This window comes from Dermacentor andersoni, chromosome 1, assembly GCF_023375885.2.
Source record: "Dermacentor andersoni chromosome 1, qqDerAnde1_hic_scaffold, whole genome shotgun sequence".
NCBI classification, from domain to species: Eukaryota; Metazoa; Arthropoda; class Arachnida; order Ixodida; family Ixodidae; genus Dermacentor; species Dermacentor andersoni.
In genome coordinates, this window is record NC_092814.1 from 37761065 (window position 1) to 37781241 (window position 20177).

The following is a 20177-nucleotide window of genomic DNA, read 5'->3' on the forward strand; positions in this document are numbered from 1 at the left end:
CAGTGGTTCTTACTGTCGTACTTTTCACTCTTCTACTCAATCAATATTGTCACCCGGGTGCTCGTACCCTCGCTCTCGGAACTTTTCTAATTTGTCTCATTTTGCCTTTCACTCCTTTCAATCCGCCTTCTCACTTTTTCTTTCCCTGCCACTTCCGCAACGTAGTATGTTCTCTCTGTGCGTAAAATCTGGCTTTTCCGTCCATAGACTTTAAAGTAAACTCCACTCTGATTTGACTTGGTTTATTTAGTAAGGCATTGGCAATGTAAACTACGGGGTGATCTTTCTTAGTCTGTACAGAATTTTTATAAAGAGCCTATGAGCGGTAGCGAGCGTACAGTTTTTGCAGTTCCTCGTCGAAGTTGACATACTTTGCCGCTGAACGTGAGCTTCGGAAGAAAAAATTATAATTAACTTTTTTTAGCACTTTGGGTGCAGTTGTTCAGATATAGAATTTGGAGGCAGGTAATATTTTATTGCACCCCATTTGTTAACTTTGAAAATCGCACCTTATTCGAGAAATTTTTCATCAAATTTCAACGCTCAATTCACCATCAGCAGTAGCAGCAGCAGCAGCAGCAGCCTATTTTATGTCTACTGCAGGAAGAAGGCATCTCCCTGCGATCTCCAATTACCCCTGTCCTGCGCCAACCGATTCCAATTAGCACCCGCAAATTTCCTAATTTGGTCAGACCACCTAGTCTGCTGCTGTCCTTTACTGCGCTTCTCTTCTCTCGATACCCATTCCGTCACCCTAATGGTCCAACGGTTATCTAACCTGCGCATTACATGACCTGACCCTTTTTTTCTCTTAATGTCTATTAGAATATCGTCTACACCCGTTTGCTCTCGGATTCAAACCGCTCTCTTTCTCTCTCTTAAAGTTACGCCTAGCATTCTTCATTCCATCACTCTTTCCGCGGTCCTTAACTTGTCCTCAAGCTTCTTTGTCAGTCTCCAAGTCTCTGCCCCATATGTCAGCACCGGTAAAATACACAGACTGTATACTTTCCTTTTCAATGATAACGGTAAGCTCCCAGTCCCGAGCTCACGATGTCTGCAGTATGTGGTCCAATCCATTTTTATTCTTCTGTGAATTTCCTTCTCATGATCAGGGTTCCCTGTGATTAATTGAACTAGGTAAACGTACTCCTTCACAGACTCTAGAGGCTGACTTGCGATCTTCAGCTCTTGTTCTCTTGCGCGGTTATTTATCATTATCTTTGTCTTCTGTATATTAATCTTCAACCCCACTCTTACACTCTCCCTGTTAAGGTCCTCAACCATTTGTTGTAACTCGTCTGGATTGTTGCTGAATAGAACAATGGTCATCGGCAAACCGAAGGTTGCTGACGTATTCACCGTCGATCCTTACTCCTAAACCTTCCCAGTTTAATAGCTTGAATACTTCTTCCAAGCACGCAGTGGACAGCATTGGAGAGACTGTGCCTCCTTGTCTGACCCCTTTCTTTATAGATATCTTCCTACTTTCTTTGTGTAGAATTGAGATGGCTGTGGAATCTCTGTAGATATTTTCCAGGGTGTTTACGTAAGCGGTCTGTACTCCTTGATTACGTAATGCCTCTATGACTGCTGGTACCTGTACTGAATCAAATGCTTTTTCGTAATCTATGAAAGTAATATAGAAAGGCTTATTGTACTCTGCGGATTACTCGATAACCTGATTAATGACATGGATGTGATCCATTGTAGAGTATCCTGTCCTGAAGCCAGCCTGTTCCCTTGGTTGACTAAAGTCCAGTGTTGCCCTTGTTTTATTGGAGATTAGTTTGGTAAATATTTTATATAATACGGCTGAGTAAGCTACTGGGCCTATAAATTTTTCAGTTCTTTAACGTCTCACTTTTTGTGGATTAGTATAATGTTTGAATTCTTCCAGTTTTCTGGGACTCTTGCAGTCGATAGACACTTCGTATAGAGAGCCACCAGTTTTTCAAGCATTATGTCTTCTCCATCTTTGATTAAATCGACTGTTATTCCATCCTCTCCTGGAGCTTTTGCCCGTTTCAAGCCTTGCAAGGCCCTTCTGACCTCGTCTCTAGGTATAGGAGGAGTTTCTGTATACTGTTCATTATTGTTTCGAATATAGCACTCCTGAGTTCTCTGGGTACTGTAGAGGCCAGTATAGAATTCTTCCGCTGCTTTTATTATACCTCCGAGATTGCTGATGATATTACCCTTCTTATCTTTCAGTGCATACATCTTGGTTTGCCCTATGCCAAGCTTCCTTCTCACTGATTTCAGGCTGCGTCCATTTTTTACGGCTTCTTCTGTCTTTCTCCCGTTACAATTTGAGTTGGACACTCTCATTCTTTGTCGTTTCTTTATAAGGTCCTTTTTACTTGGGAGAGCTTGCCTACTGGTTGCCTTGGTGCCTTGCCTCCCACTTCAATTGCTGCCTCTGAAGCCAGCCTCGTTACGGTTTCATACATTACCTCTATGTCATCATCATCATCTCTCTGTTCTAAGGCTGCATATTCGTTTGCAAGTACCAGCCTAAATTTGTTTGCAAGTACCAGCCTTACTGCCTCTAAGTTTACCTGTTTTTTCTTGACCAATTTTACTCTTTCTCTGTTCAAATTGAGGTGAATCCTAGCCCTAACTAACCTATGATCACTGCACTTTACCCTACCTATCACATCTACATCCTGCACTATGCTGGGATCGGCAGAAAATATGAAATCAATTTCATTTCTTGTTTCACCATTACGGCTTTTCCAGGTCCACTTTCTGTTGCTGCGTTTCCTGAAGCAGGTGTTCATTATTCCCAGCTTATTCCTTTCTCCGAATTCTACCAGCATCTCTCCTCTAGCGTTTCTAGAATCGACGCCGTAGTAGCCAATTGCATGTTCACCCGTCTGCTTTTTCCCCGCTTTTGCATTGAAGTCACCCATTACTACTGTATACCTAGTTTGCACTTTTCTCATCGCTAATTCAACATCTTCGTAAAAGTGATCTACTTCCTCATCGTCGTGACTGGATGTTGGAGCGTATGCTTGTACTACCTGTAATCTATACCTCTTATTAAGTTTGATTAGGACTATTGCTACCCTCTCGTTAATGCTGTAGAATTCATCAGTGTTGCCCGCTATGTCCTTATGGATTAGGAAGCCTACCCCGTATTGCTTCTTATCAGGGAGACCTCTATAGCAGAGGACATGGCCGTTATTTAGCAATGTGTAAGCCTCGCCAATTCTTCTAATGTCATTAAGGCGGATAATATCCGAAACAACGTCTGACAGTTCCTCAAAGAGTCCTGCTAAGCTAGCCTCACTCGAGAGGGTTCGGGTGTTAAACATTTTGAGGGTCAGTTTCCATTGGCGGAAGCACAGAAGAGGTGGCGCCGCTATCAGATCAGACGGAAACGCCAAGTGACGAAGAGCGGGACGGAGTCATTAACCGAGTGCAAACAAACAAGCAAACAAGCAGACGCCGCGGCTCGTCGCGGCAGACACTGAAATGACCTGGCAGGCATCATTTGCTACGTTACGTGCTGTCATCACGCTACGTGCCGAGTCATCATTTGCTGCGACATGTCATCGCTCAATTCCTCACACACTAAGCCATAGGGAGTTTCCGTCCGACGTACGTGCAGGGCGCACTTGGTTTCGATATTGCCCAGGATTGGGCGTCGAAATTCGAGTATGAACAGTTCGCATTAGGTGTGATTTCCAAAATTTAAAAAAAGGAGGGGTGCATTAAAATCTTAATATCTCCACCTATACCATATATACAAAACTGCCACCCAGGTACGTTCCGCTAAAAAGTTAATTAATAAAGTTGTGTTAACTAATTTTCTCACACCTGTACGTTACTCCTAGCAAAGTGCGTTCACCTCCACCGCCAAGAAACCGCCTTTGCATAAACGCCAGGTTTGCTACACTCACAGCCGTTTCGTAAAGAAATGTGTATAGTCTAAAAAAAAGAAATGGTAGGCGACCCTAATCTTAGACTTCGGTGTCTCTGGCGTTGGTATTCTTTAGATTAAGTTTAGGCGAACGCAACGCACGAACCGAACTCGGAGGCAACTGTTTTCCATTAAGTAGCCGATTAGATATCATGCCGCCTTCTTACGTGTGGCGTCATTAGCGACGTCATTAATTCGGCCTTCTACTGCCGGGTTTCCAGGAATTTCCCCACAGTCGTGCAAACGTGGCGAGTCTCTAAAGTCTACGATTCTATGTTTTAGTATGGGGTAATCAGTGATTTCTAATTAAGTCTAATTATTCAAGACGTTTCAGTAACTCAACTTGTAACTAAACTTATGCTCTGATATCATATCTATAATGAAACCCATAAATTTTGTACTGTACTATTCTTTTTCTATTTTTTTTATTTATTTTGAATTTCGACCCAGTCGTCTCAGTGATTTCCAATTAATCTTAATTATCCCAGACACTTCAGCAACTCAACTTGTAACTAAGCTTTTGCTCTGATATCATATCTATAATAAAACCCATGAATATGATACTGTACTATTTTTCTATTTTTTTTCTGATTTATTTTAAATTTCCTACCCAGTCGTCTCAGGACGTGAAACGGCTGTGCTGCGCAAGAAACAAGAGTGTCACTCGATGCTCGTGCCCTAAAAAACAAAACAAAACAAAGAGGAAGGACGCCTTGTTTGTCGGAAGCCTCCATGCTAGTGTTGTACAAATGAAACACTGATGTGAGCAGAAATGAATCTTTAAAGCAATTAAGCAGTTCTCTGTTGCCGCGCGGAGCAGTAATTTACACAAAAAAACTACAAAAATTATCATCGACGTAGTAGTTCTGCGGAAACTTATCATTATAACGTGTTCCGCACAGTCTTACCATACAAAACTTCACGACACGAAACAGAGAGAGCAGACCCCGCGGAGGTCTGCGACAACAGGCAAAAAATTTCGAGGGCGCTTAAGCTTAAGCTTCGCCTTTAAAAGGAAGCTTTAGCTCGGGTGCTCCTATCTAAATACATGTAAAAGGAGAATTCGTTTTTCTTGGCAACCACTGCACCAAATTTGACGAAGTTTGTTGCATTTAAAAGAAAAACTTAAAATCTAGTGACTGCTGGTTTCGAATTTTTGATTTAGGTCCTCAATTTTTTATTAAAAATTGGTAAAAATCACAAATTTAATAAAAATGAAACTATCAAGTTTACAACTGCGTAACTCAACAACCAAAAATGATACTACAATTCTGTTAATTGCATCTAATAGTATATCTAAAGCGGACCAAATTGATGTGTTACACATGAATAGAGAAAATTTACTAATATGGAAATACAGCTTTTGCAGAACCCTTTTAACCAACGTAACTAATTAACGTAAAATGTAAAATGACATATCGAATTTGTCCGCTTTTAATGATCTAATGGATGCCGTTTTCAGGACCGCGATATCTGTTCTTGGTGCAGAGCTATGAATTTGTTAACTTCGTGCTTCTATATTTTTCAAACGGTCGAATAGTTGAAAATCTTTTTAAGAAAATTCAAGCCTTAAATCGAAATTCCGCTTTCGACAGTCACTAGAATTTAACATTCTCTCTCAAATAAAACAAATTTCATTAAGATCGGTCTACGGGTTATCTGAGAAAATCGTTTTTGCGTTTTACATGTATTTGAATAGGCCGCGTCGGAGTTGGGCCTGAGCTAAGGCTTCCTCTTAAGAGTGGAACGCGACAACATTCAAAGATCCCCGACTGCTTCTCACGCTTCCCACCAGCTGCAGCTTATGTAGCCGCAATGTTTACCAGGAAACACTGGCGGCGAACGCTACGCACGAATGCGAGCTTTCTGGTAGAAACGCGGTCTCTTGCGTGGGCCGCGATGCGGCGGAGGCGGGCGCCATCTGGAGGTGTTGCAAGAAACCAGGCGCGCCGCTTCATGGCCTTTGAGATTTTCGCGCGCCGGTGCGCGCACATCCCGGAGGTCATGGCCACACTCTGAATGGTAGACACGCTGGAAAAGGAGTTTGGGTTTTGACTTTCCGCGTAACAAAATTATGTTTTCTCGTATATTGAAATTACATTCCGACGCTATCATGTCTGTCGGTTGTGTCTAAGTCATACTTTATGATTCTTCTGACGTAGTTTACTTTGAGAAATTCAATTAGTTCAGTAATTTACTTGCGTTACTTGGAGGGCCTGCATGGTTTGGTATGCGTGGTTCGAAATTATCTTTGCCGAAACAACGGTCGACGCTGAACGCAAGACGCCGACGGCGAATTTTCTGCAACACTGGGAATTCTGCAATTCTACAACACAAGGGAAAATCGCAGATTTAATGACGCCAAAAACAACTGCGGCAATATAAAATACCAAGATTACAACACAAGGAAATGCTGCACAAAAGAAAACATATCACCACGAAAGGGCGCTTAATTTTAATACTTCCACACTACATCACTATCTCTTAGGGGCACGATTAAGGCCTGCAGGGCTGTTCGCTGCACTAGTGCTTTAGTATTCCACGACCCAAGAAGCTTTCCTTGCAAGCCCTCCCTGAATTCCCTGACCGTGGCTGCTGGTTGCTGCTGCCATTGCCGAGTGGCAGACGTTTAAAAAAAAATTAATTACGTGCCCTATGGTTGGATCCAACCTCAGTCCACCAGCACAGCAGCCAGATGCTCTAACTAATCAGGACACAATCACACTTCTTTTTTTTTTTCTTTATTGCAGGCTACAGTCGCACGTATACTTCTACGTCAACTAGCTCTCTGAGGTGATCGCCGCATGTGTCACATTGCATGTCACATTGTCATGTATTCCTTATCAGTCTAAAATAGTGTTTAGGCCAAACTACACGGCTTCCCAGCGGCTTCACATAGGCTTCCACATACACAGCTTCACATAGGCTTCCCGGCGCGTAAAAGCTCGCGCCCGCGCGCCATGCCTTTGTCGCGTCTGGCGAGTAGTGGCGGTTTGAACTTATAGACCGTTTTTTCGTAGGCGCCGCCATATTGTGAACGCAGTGGCGCCGCCTATGAGCAGCGCCATACTGGCTTGGGTGAAAGCGGTTTTTTGCATGGCAGGTATACGCTCGGCGGTAGGTTCTGGCTTTTGTTTTTGCGGTCGTGCGGTCTGTTTAGTATGACGCGCGTTTTCTACGTGGTAAACGGTTCTGTGAGACGTGCTGAAGTGGTTTAAGGCGTCATGGCCGGAATTTCTGATGGCGTTGAGGTGGACGGAACACGCAGCGCGACGTGTGTGCGCATATTTGAGCCTACAATCAGCCTCGGAGATCAATTGTGTATTTATGAATGTTCCAATCACTAATGTGACCTTACTGCAGTATTATCCTCTATTTCTAAGCTGCGGTTTAGGAGCCATGAAACATACGCGACGATCGTAACAGCGCGGGTACCGTTCTGCTACGATAGGAGCTGTGCTGTTATACTTTGACAAGCGTTCAAACTGTTCGCTGCAGGTTACATTGCGTGACTACTTGGTTCGATGGATGAGGTTTCCGCCCCTGAATAAAATAGTTTTGGCAAGTAATAGCAGCATACCTTACAGTCTGAATTAAGCTTGTCCAGCAAAGGGACTGTTTACGAACTGCGCGAGCGTCCTAAGCAGTGGTAGGTGCTGGATTACATATATCTTTGTTCTATATACCGCATGCTCCAAGCCAACGCCTCCTCTATTAAAAAGTATAGTTAAAGTAAATTAAAGTATAAAAAGGTATAAAAAGGTATAAGGTATAAAAAGGTATAAAGTATAAAAAGTAAATTAAGGTATAGATGAGGCGCTGTCCAAGCATACGGCATCAGCGGTTATTTATTTATAACCGTTGTGCGGCGTGACTATGCGAGGTCCTACTGCGGCGTTAGCCCGTTTTATCTTGCTTTTTCGAGAAAGAGGATGACAACCGAATTTTTTTTTTCGGTTGTGTTGCTTCCGTTCTCTACGACGCACTCGCACGTATTACGGAAAGTTTGTCGTCAAAAATAGGCATCGCATTCTTTTTATGCGATCCCTCTCATATATTATGGCTGTATGCAGGCCAAAAAGGCAATGCCGAAGCGCACAGCTTACATATGTATCGTGCTGGTTCACCAACCGCAGTGATTGCTGTGTTGAGCAGCGCCATCGGCCTCATGCAGAAAGGCTAGCGTAGACATATGGTAATTTGAATCCTACTAGACTTGAAATGCGCGAGAGCGATGTCGGTGCATCACAAATATTTGATAGCGCCTGCCGCTTAGATGTTTCGTGGTTGCCTTAGGTTGGCCGTGCACGAGCATGCGCTCTTATGTTTTATGTTTTACTCCCTACGCCAAGCGATCAGATAGTGAGCAGATTTACCATTTCATGCTGCTAATACAGAGACACCCGTTTTCTTTGCTGAATTAAAACCGATATAAGCAAAATAATTCACAACACATACACACACCGCGGCTGATAAAGCGCGCCACATTTTTGCGCCTCCAAGAGATATTTCCGCCTACTGTAGTTACCGATCCACCGAAAGGCTTCCCTGACGACCTTATATTAACGGACATGGCGTAAATTTCACAAAGTACCATCTAAAACATCTCGAAATCGTTCCGCAGCACGCGACAGCAATACTTCCAAGCAGCGCCGCGCCGGATCGCCCAAGCCAGAGAGGAGGAAAGGTTCTCCGCGCGCCCTATCCTCCTCGCCCGATGAAACGGTCTATACAAAACGCGCGCCAGCCCGCGTCCACTTGGATCACATTTTCGTCTTGGCAGACATCGTTTCGTATTTTTGCGAGGCAGCCAGAGCACCTATCTCGAGAAGATAGACAATTTTAGAACAGCGTTTGTTGCCTTACGTACATTAAACGCAAGCGCCTTTGCAGGACGTTTTGGTGTGCGTCCCTTCAGGAGTTCGTTTAACATACAGGAACGCAAAGGCAAGGAAGCTTTTTTGAGCGTTATGTTAAAAAACTAATTTCGCTCAAAGAAAAAATGCGGCAGCCGTGGAACCTTCCACTTCCAGATCCAGTGAGCGAGCATGATGCAACACGTACGCGATGACGAGCTCCGCAAGCACCAGCACTGAAATCCTGACGTCGTAATTTGCGCAGGGTCCATCCGCAGCTTGTTGCTCTGATCTCTCAGAGGGTTTCTCTCAGAGGGTTTCTCTCAGAGGGTCTCTCAGAGGTAAATAAATACATAATCGCGTTGTGTGATCACAGTCCGCAAAAAAAAGTTATCTCTCATATTCTCGGACATCATATTATAGACATGAGAGGAAGCACCAAACTGCTGTATCTTTGGTAAACGTTTCTTAGTCCACAACATAGGTGAAATCGCGCTTAAAAGCTTCTAAAAGTTCCTAAAAGCTTCCTTCGCCCACATGTGATGTCCACTGCTGCTCTTGTCGGCGCCGAGAATAATGCTGATTTAGGCCCCCGTGATTTATAGTTCACAGCAAAGAGGTAAGTATGCTTGTTGATCTCTGAAGCAGAAATACGGCCACTATTTGGTGCAGACTCCGCTTATTCGACATCGGAGATGGGCTTCCGCTAACCATGCCTCTCACCTTTTCGTCGCGCTGCAGAAGCTTCAACATATCTTAGCAACTTGGAAACACACAATACCAGAGACCTGTATCTCCTCATTGAACAAACTGACTGTTACAGATGACAATTTGTCCCTCTGCATGCTGCATTTGTTGCGTGCCGTCTGTCACAAGTATCAGATGACGTGCGCCGCTGAGAACCGTTGTACTGAGTGCAGCGCCAATTTTGCGTCATAATGCAGAGAAGTGGCGAACTATGCTCCAGACGGGTCGGTCATGTATGTCTTTCTCTATATGGGTCGGTCGGCACACCTACTCATCTAGCCACCATGATCCTGTTATTGCTATGCGGACGCGTCTCGTTAGGCCTACAGGCGCCAGAATCGCAGGGCGATCTCACAAATTGGACGCACTATGCGCTCATAACTAACGTTTCAGGTGAGTTTAGCGAAAGCGAAAGCTCATTTCAATAGTTCCTGGTGATCAACACGAGTGAGAGCGTAGCCATGACGAGAATTCACGCCAAAGTGGGAGCCACGGCTGCCGCCATTTTGGGCAACGCTATTTCTTAGTGTGCGTAACATTAGATATCTGTGCTCGCGCCGTGCTTCGACGCGTACGATCTGTGCTGCACCATCTGCGCACGCGTGAGGCGCGTGGGCACGAGCTTTCGTGCGCCGGCACGCGTACGTGTAGTTTGACCTCTCCTCGTTAGCACCCCTTTAAAACTCAAGTCATTCGACAGAGCAACTGCACAATTATTCACCTCTATCTGGGTACTTTGACATTAAAGCAGAACATGCTCAATAGTTCTCATTCAACATGCGCATTCTTCGGTGTTCACCCGCCGTGGTTGCTTAGTAGCTATGGTGTTCGGTTGCTAAGCACGAGGTCGCGGGTTCGAATTCAGCCGCGGCGGCCGCATTTCGATGGGGGACAAATGCGAAAACACCCGTGTGCTTAGATTTAGGTGCATGTGAAGGAACCCCAGGAGGTCGAAATTTCCAGGGTCCCCCCTTATGGCGTGCCTCATAATCAGATAGGGGTTTTGGCACATAAAACCCTATAATTTAATTTTTTTTTTTACTTCGGTGTTCGATGTAGTTCCATGGCTAGCTTCCTCTACATCACCCCAATATCCACTGCGCTGTTTCCCGGTCTCAGATCTTTTGCCACGGTCCACAAGTCCGTTTATGTAATATTTTCTGGTTAGTTTTGTGGCATATTTCCTACACCATGAGTGAATGTTTTTCAAAGTTGTGGACATTTCATCATACGTTTTCGATGTCAGTTAATGAGAATGAGAAATATTAGTTTGTTGCCAATGCGGGCGATCGCTGAGATCTCCGCACTAGTTTTTGAGCATATATTCTGGAAACTTCTACCGAAAAGCTGAGTGCCGCTAATGATAGTCGGCATGCTATATTATATAGAACATTATCTGCTCTTACATGGTCTACCGTTTCTTTGTCTGACTGCAGTCCAAAGTCAAATTAAGATGCACATTTTGCAAGACCATCGTCAGCGGCATGTGCCGCTCCATCTTGAGCTTGAGCCTTCACTTAACGTTATACGCACACTTTGAAAGTTGCTACAAACCCGCTATGCAGTCGTGATTATAACGATGATGATGATGTGAGCATCCACTTTGAAACTGGGTGGTGACAAATCTACCAAGCTTCTTTTATCTTTCTAGTGTGTCTATGTTTTTAAATACCTTGATACCCTCAGCTACGCTCGTATATTTACTGCCTTTTTACTGACGCCTATAAACAAAATCTATACAACGCGATGCATTGTTAATACACATTGCTATCTATAAATAACACGTGCAACCTATTCATTGCGTAATTATGCAGATTACACGCCGAACTTTAATGTGGCGCAATTATAAAACTATACAATTAAACGAACACGTTGCAATATCAGACACGGACCAGCTTTACGAATGAACTGCAAAGCAGTGCATCACACCGATGATAAAGGCGGCATGAAAAAAATTCCGATTGGTGCAGCGTATTTGCACTAAACTCTGCTTGTCCTACCGGCCCCGTAGACTGTAGCAGGATTAATTGCGATATAGATCGTTGTTAGAACTTGGAAAAATGTTTTTACATGCGTGCCAGTAGAGGTAATTTGAAAGGAAGGATGTTCGGCTAGCGGGAGATAGAAAGTTTACCAGTGAACACCCGATAACTTGCAGCGGTCTCTGCAATGGAGCTATAATAAGAAATGAATTATTGTATCGAAGTATCTTATGATATATATGGAAATTATCGTATCGGAAACAATTAATTCGCTTTTATATTTTATCTGTATCTGTAATACTTATCGCCTCAGTATACTGTATCTGTATCATGATACATTTGCAAAGTATATTTGCCCAGCTCTGGCTGTAATGTAGGCAGCTACGAAGCAAGTAACCAAGTGCACTGCTGTCTTGATCATTAATTAATTGATATTTCATCTTGCCGCCTTTAATATAACAACGAGGTCCGGGGATGCAGCCTACACAACTCCGACCTTGGTCTGTGGCATAGTCTTGAGCCCCCACGTAGGTCTCTTCGTCATGCCACAGTTCATTACACAGACTTGAATTTTCCATTCCGCTTCCACCACCGCTTCTACGCCGGGGTCCTTCTTGCCCTACGTGCGCACAAGGTCTTCACCCTGCCACGTCGAAGTTTGCCTGATGGCCTGGCGTCTCCCGACAACGACGTCGGCAGGAGACGTGCAAGAAAGACTGCTGCGGCTCGGAGTTGCGGGCTTGACGGGCGCCTGCACACGGGCTCGCTGAAGCCGCCACCCACCCAACTCACCCGACGACCGGTGGCGTCTCTACTGGCTGTGTGGAGAATAGGTGGCGCTTCAGCGACCAGGCAGCTGCGGGACTTGGCTATTGAAGTAAGGCATGTTGTTCAGCTAGTCAGTTCATAGATTTAGCAAAATTTTAAACTGCGTGAGGAAGACAGGACATGAACAGAAACATAGGCGCACACACAAAGCGCTGCGCCCACACACACTGCGATTTGTGTGTGCGTCTATGTTTCTGTTCATGTCCTGTCTTCCTCGTGCAGTTTAAAATTCTGCTCAAACGACTATTCTTGAGCGTCTGACAACGTCACGGTTCTGCCTTCACTGTTCGGACTTCTGATCAGGAAACACCTATAAACGTTGAACTTATGCCTTAGATTTTTCGTTAAAAACAATCCTGCCTTTGATATTGGTACTTTCCATTTATCGCTCAAGTGTTGAACCGAAGAGCTTTTCTTTAAGCCCTTGAAGTTTCTTGCATGTTGTCTGTTTGTCAGTTGCCATTGAGGCTTCCCAACTTTCCACAATCAGACTACTCAAAAGTGTTCGATATTTGTTATATAAATTAGGTGTGTTTATTGTGTGTGATCAGCTGCATCTATCTTCGTTTCTCTGTGGCACCGAGGCAGAACCTCGGATCCTAAGTAAGACTTGAATCACTCGTTACAAATGGCGTCCGCGACAGGACAAAGCCAGCTGTAATTTTATCTAAGACATTGGCAAAACTGCAACTGGCAGCCCAAACAGGAGTTAGCTTAGGACTCACGGGAGAGGAACTCAAATAATGGGTTCAAAAGGAAGTGGCAGCGATCGAAGAAGAAATGATTATGAAAGAATAGTTTACAAAAGAGCCGAAACAGAGTCAACCAAACAGCCGTCTTCCTGATTCAACTCCCGACGTGGCGCTTCTCCTTATTACCTCCTTTCATATTGCTCCCTCTTATGTGTGATACCGTGCTTCCTGCTCACCTGCAGCATCGCGGTCGACTTCTGCAAGAGTTCCACCGCCTGGGGCTCCCATGTTCACATCAGGAAGATATCCTCTTCCCCTGTCGTAATCAGCTACCAGCCTTCCTAAGTGTCGTCGAGTACCTCGACTCGTCGGGGCTCTCGGCGAGACTATAGGACATTTCTACAAAGACGGATGGCCTAACGGCGATCCCACCACCTCGGGCTTCCTGATCGGCCACTACTTCGCTTCCATCTATACGACCCTCTACCTTTCTCCCTCCTACCCTCCCTCTCTCTTTGACGCCATCCCGTCCACCCTGCTGGCGCTGAGCCGTGCTCCCGCATGGGTTGCAGAAAATAGCGCTAGCCTTTTCTTCTCTCTCTCTGCAGACTGGGCATTTGTTTTGCCTTGTCTTTTATTGTGGCACTCGGCGCGCTCGCGCCATACTCGCGCGGCACTTCGTCGTCGCTGTCGTCGTCTTCATCGCGCACGAAGCTCGCGCGGCGCTCCAGTCTCGCAATGGTCCTCCACCACGCACGGGGCGATGACCAGACCACGGCGACTTCGCGCACATCGTCGCGCCTACAATGCGTACGAGATATTCCGAGTTTGGGTGCGAATATCTGCTCGTGAGCTAACACACCACATGGACGCAAGCAAGGAAACAAACGTCGTTCAAGCATTTATAGGTTGCTCGAGTTTTGTCTCGTGCCGAGCTGCACGTTATGAAAGCAGCGCAGCGACTTCTTGGCAAAGAGGACGTAGCTGGCCACTGAACGGAGACACACTGCTTTGTGCGCGCAGATCATAACTTCAAGGGACATGTTAAACCAAATTCCTCGCCGGTGGAGCGTGCTTAATTTCATTTTGGCGCCAGCGTCATTATTTTCTTGCTGCGTCGCCATTTCTCGCCGCAGACAAGACATCCTAAACTGCGTTGTAACTAGCACTCATGCCGTCGTATGCCTCTGCAAAAAAAAAACTACTTCGCAAACGGATGCTCTGAGACGTTTCTTCTTCGTTCTCGCCTGACTTCAGCGACGGAGAGTGGGCGTCATGATTGCTTCCGTCTGATTTTCTTCCTGGCCGTGTATACGCACAGGGTAGGTGCGCATACTAGCGACCATAATTAAGGCTTTGTCACACTTACCGTGCGTTCAACTTGCGAAATAATTGACCTGCCAAGAGCTACAAACCAAAATTGTTCGTTTAGCAGGCTACGCCATAGTTAAGTTATACTCTATCCTTCGCCATTTCTTCTTCCCTATTTCCTTTCACCTTTTTTTGCGTTTGTTTTGTTTTTTCATACGTTCCTTAATGACTGAAGTTTGTTTTCGATGATTGAGAAAACCGGCACTTATGTGGCATACTTACCGACTGCTCATCGTTTAATAAACAACAAAATTGTCCGCCAGACCAGTAGCAGTTAATCGATAGAAGACGGCACCACGAAACCTTGCGTAACGTTTTTGATGCATACCTTTCAAATGTATCCTGAACTACTTTTGTCTTTACTCTGGCGAGCCAAAACGACAAATTAATAGCGCTCCACCAGAGTAAATATCGACCAAGAGGTGCGCTGGATTGAGTCCTTTGCAATCTGTACATCGACTTAAGTTGGCTACCATAGAGCCGGCTGCGTTCCGTATCGAACATAGATGACAATTACAGGCAAGCTGTGTAAGATCGCTGATTACCGACAGACTAACAATTTGGTACAGATTACATGAATGCGAGGTGTTTTAGCTCTCAAAATTATTTCGCGAGAAGTGGATCACTGTTTTGTATGTAAAGGCGCTGTTTCAGACAATGGGCATCGTGAATGAGGTTTGTAATTACAGCTACAGGCTAACGAATTCGTGAAGAAGAGCTTTTCTGAGGACCACTTAGTCCATCATTATAAAGGTTCAATTGCTGCGCAAAGACACAAAGGCGAAATCAGAAAGAAGAATGAAAGAAGAAAGAAAAACTTGAGCGAACGCAAAACCTCCGTTCCGTCGCGCTGGGTCCGGCCTAATGATGCCCCGCGGTGGATCACTGGTGCTGCTGAGCGTTAGGACGCGGGTTCAATTCCAGATCGCGGTAGCCGCCTTCTGTGAGGACGGAACGAAAAAAAGAACAGTAAGAGGTAAGTGCCGACCTCAGGCTAACCCGGAGCCCTCCACTGAGGCGTACTTGTAGAGCCCCCGCGTTAGTTGCGATGTAAGTGTTGTAAATGAGTTACGTTTATTTGCTGCGGAGCATTGGGATTGGTAATAATGCGGCCTATGCCTCTAGCGCGGGCACGTCAAGAATGCTTTGCGCAAATTGGAAAGGCAGGCACGACGCACGGCTGGCCTAAATGTGGTCTTCACTTCCATGCAAAATTGAAACTGACAAGACCGGCGCAAGCTTTCGACCACTCGGCCCTGGCAGAACCCGTCACGATGCCTTGATGAAAGAACGAGAAATATGTGGTTACAATAACAGTGGCATTACGGTGTTAAATGTGAACTGGCTAACTCGTGCGAGAATAGTGAATTTAAAAAACAAAATCCGATACGAATGAGTGGAGAAAAAAAGCTAGCTTCGAATGTCGGATCTAATGCCGAACCAGACCTATACACGTTGCAGCAAAAGAAAAAGTAATGGATTACGATTATAATTGCTTCTTTCAAAAATGCAATTGATTATGGTTACCAATTACAGCCCCACAAAAGTAAGTGAGCAATTTCTAAAAAGTAATTAATTATTTTAACGTTACTTTCCTCCATACTTTTATTAACATTGCACAAATGCAGTAAATGGAACGATCTGGCCAGACTCTTTTAATGCGTCTTCTGCAGCCCCTTCACACATTACTTATGTGCGCAAGAATGGCTTTTCAAATTTTTATTCGGTAGTTTTACCTCGATTTCTTGTAAAGACATCTAGGGGTGTGCGTGTGTGTGTGTTAGCATATTAAAGTGGCATGTTATTCAACCTTAGGAATAATGTTCGTGTGCGACGATCACCAAAGATAGGTGTACAAAAGTTATGTAATATCATACAGATAGAAACATGCGTTTAAGCCAAAAAAAAATATGTGTTTCACAGAAGTCATAAATTGCATTAAGAGAATAATATTTTTTTATAAAGAAATGTGTTATACGAGAAAAGCTCAGAGGTCAGACTGAAATCCAATACAATTGTGCTAATCTGCAAGCCTCCCATGTTCAGGTGATCGAGGTGTAGCTGCATTACGCGGATTAGGACTACAAGGAAACCCATGCGAATGTTTTCAAACCTTTGGACACTCAGTAGTTCCCGCCAAATTTAAGTATTCAAAGCTGAGCCGCCTGTAAGAGCTTGTTTCGTCGAAAATGTAACTGGCTACGTGTAATTGATGACTGAAAGAAGTAATCGAATTACGGTGAGCGTTACCGAGTAAACAAAGTAATCTTTAAAATGACACAATTAGAAAAATATGTAATTGAATACAAATCATTAATTGCATCTATTTCCTTGTGTACAAGTCTGTGCCGAACGCTTTTGTGTTTTGAGACAAGAAAGAAAGAAAGGAGCTGGGGTCGACGGCAAGTTGCAGTCCCATGCGATAGCAATTGGAATTTTATACCTGCGACAACTGAGTAAAGTGAAACAAAAAAGTAAAACAAAAGCTTTGTGTCAGTAGCTTGTCCAGGGTCAGTTGAGGCTCCTTAGCGCAATGAAGGCTTTGATCCGAGCTAAACATTCCGCGTGTTTACAGACCGAACTCTCGCGGGAAAACGAGCGAAGTTCTTGCACTGACTGAAAGATAATTCTGTGCCTCGCTCGTTATCCTTCGAGTCGAGGTACCAGTGTCCGACCCACGGAAAGTAAATATCAGTGAGCCCGCTCGCTTGGCCGTGGTGTGACAAGCTGCAATTTCATTTTCTCCGGGTCTCCTAAATCGTTAGTGCAGACGCCGGCTCTTTCTCGCAGCACGATACGCTCAGTGCTCGGAGAAAACACGTCGAAGTCGGCAGCCGACAACGATTTTATACGCAGGCGCCGCGATCGCATAATCCGCGAAGGAGACGACGCCGGAAGGGCGTGCGTTGCGCAACAATTGACGGCAAGATTCGCCAACACGTCGCTGCTTGTAACACGTGGCGAGAAAACATGCGACAGATCCGGCTAAGGGAGCTAGGAATCGCGATAGAACTAGCTTAAAAGAGATGATCGTTGGACTCTGTAACGGCTCGAGTGGCGTACTCAATTTAAACGCTTTCAAATTTATGAAAGTAAACTCTTCCGATTACCGGAAGATGTGAAAAACTAGGCGGAATTTGCTTACTGTAGGGAACCTACGACGTCGAGCTGAAGAACACTGGCTCTTTCATGTTGTCGCTTTTTTAAATCTTCGCCACCCGTTTCTTGAGCCCCGTGTCATGAAAAGGGAGAATGCGTAGGATACTCAAATTCCTTCGTTAAATCAAGCTAATGGCCAAATTTCTTTACCAGCCACGACTAATCAGTGTCGGAAACAAACAGCGCAAGGCACGCCCAGTGAGCTATAAGTGATGTGAAAGGCAATGCTTAACGTAAAAAAATAAAGATTAAAAAAAATAAGGATAAGCCGCCGTGTGCCTCATGAGAGCCATTCTCAAACAACTGTGAGGAGTGCGAACACCAGTGTTCAAAACGAAGCGCTTTGCAAACAAGAAAAAGCGGAAGTGTTTATACGGTCAAATATTTTTTGTTTCTTATCAATAGATGAAGAAGATGTTGGCGCGCTGATAAAATACTGGCAACTCCATGTTTCGTCGTCACAAAGTATTATATACTTCTGCGTACATTGATATTGTGCACACACACACACAGAGAGAGGGAAGCTTAATTACTTTAAACACCTAAGGCTTTTCAATATAGTTATAGTACTACACAGTCAATAAACGGAAAACGACCCTAAGTGGCCCTTCCAGGTAATATCTTGATAAAAACGCTGATAGAACATACATATACTTATTTATTCATTAAGACAAGCGATAGTGGGCTCGACGGAACATGGTTATAACGGCGCGTTTTGAGGACAGGACGCAGAAAGAATGCAGAGGACAGCTAGTCGCCGAACTTCAACTGTGGACTCATAGGGGCCTCATCCTCCCCCTCCGCGGTAATGCATCGCAGCTTGCAGTGTTCTTGAATATAACTAAACGAGATATAAAATATCAAGGGCAGTGTTTTCTCATTATTTCTTTTTTCTTTCTAGCTCAGACGATACAAAACACTTTTCAAAAGTCCAGGTACGAGGCGCTTTGCAAAAACATTAAATAGGAATCGCAGGGCCCCTTGAAGGGCAGAAAGAGCTAGAAAATTCACTATTTCTCTCGAAACATTGAATTTCTTAGTTTTCTATAGGTGCACGTTGTTTTAACGTTCGACTTCACGCATAAATTTGTCACAGCAAAACATTAATCAACCATAAAAAACTGAAAACTGCGTATACCTCAGTCAGTCCTGACAAGTTATAGAAAACCCCATTTGAAGCACGTTGTCCATCGCCGCTCAACTGACTCACAGAAGTAGAGCTTTCTACTTCTTCCTATTTCGTTCCTCAGCTATGGTGTTTCACATATCGTCTGTTATATTATGAAATTAAAAAAGTAAAAGAAAATATAAAGCAAAGAAACGTTTTCTTCTTACGTCGTCTAAGTGTCACCGCGTAACGTGCTTTATTTTTTCGCGCACTCCACCATGGGTTTATGTTACGTACTGTCTTACGCATACTTGAACTTGTCTTATTATTACGAAAGATTTATTCCATATTTGTCAAATGCACGCAGATTGCAATTATAAACTTTTGCTCATAGTACCTCTCGCAGATATCCTTGAAAGAAAAAGAAAACTATCCCGTACAAATTCAATAACAGAGCGGTTCACAGAAGGTCTGAATTTATCAGCAGTGCTCGAACCGATGTTTCGACAAGAGAATTTGTCTTCGTCAGAGCTGACGTAGACAAGTCCCTTTGTCTAAACGTTGGTTCGAGCCTGACGCATCCCTTGTTCGAACACTCAGGCGAGTCCTAAATGCTAACATTCAGAATATCTTAACGTTGCGTAAACTATCTTTTAAAAACAAACGCTAGCTACGCCACGCTTTAGTAATTGTTCTTGTTCTTTACGGTAATTAAGGAGCGGAATAAGTTACTCTGAAATGACTATTGCGATAAATCATTAAGCATTACAAGCTACCAATGAAAGAAGTATTTTGCTGTCGTATATGACAAAATAAATATAGGAGTTAACTAAAATGAATAAAAGAACAAGCAATACTCTGTCGTCGCAACCACATTTTTGTTATAATTCCAACTCTAATGAAATAACATTTTCTTTTTTTTTTCAGGGGCAGCACTACATTAGGGCCCATGCAAACACCTTGTACATGCCAGGCGAGTGACGAACATCTTACCCAGCGTGGAGCATCCTTCTAATGGTATGTTCGAACGCAGTTTGGCGCGCTCCTTTTGAGCGAGCATGTCATTTGGTTATTGTTCAGTAGTTTCTACGTCGATAGCTCTCAATTTTTTTTAGGCAAGCGATGTTCGCGTAGATGTATGACACGATATTTCGGTCAGAGAATGACCCTAGTCATGTCTGACGAAGGTCATTCGTTTCCCGAAATTGCGTGCCATTTGCGACCTCATCAAAATGTTATTCGCCTTTATGAAGTAACGTCATTATGACAGCACTGTCTTCAGAAAGCGACCGCACTCATAGAAAAAAAAATAAAAAAAACAAGGTGGGCGAGGAATACGAAGACTCTTCCGTTTGATCCGATACGCTTAGATTTCAACGCTCTTCCTTCCCATTTTCTAGTGTACCACGCTTGCTTCTGAGAAGGTCCCGAAATAATGTCTAACTGCAAGCACTACGGAATTAAAGCAGAGAGCACGTATTGCATTTCGCAGCTGTTTGGCGGCTT

General features: G+C 44.1%; 1 protein-coding gene across 1 annotated transcript in view; it reads right to left on the reverse strand.

The window, feature by feature from the left end:
* Positions 1 to 20177, reverse strand: part of LOC126545261 (myosin light chain kinase, smooth muscle-like) — a 263214-nt gene that overhangs the window by 241802 nt on the left and 1235 nt on the right. The gene's annotated exons all lie outside the window — the stretch shown is intronic.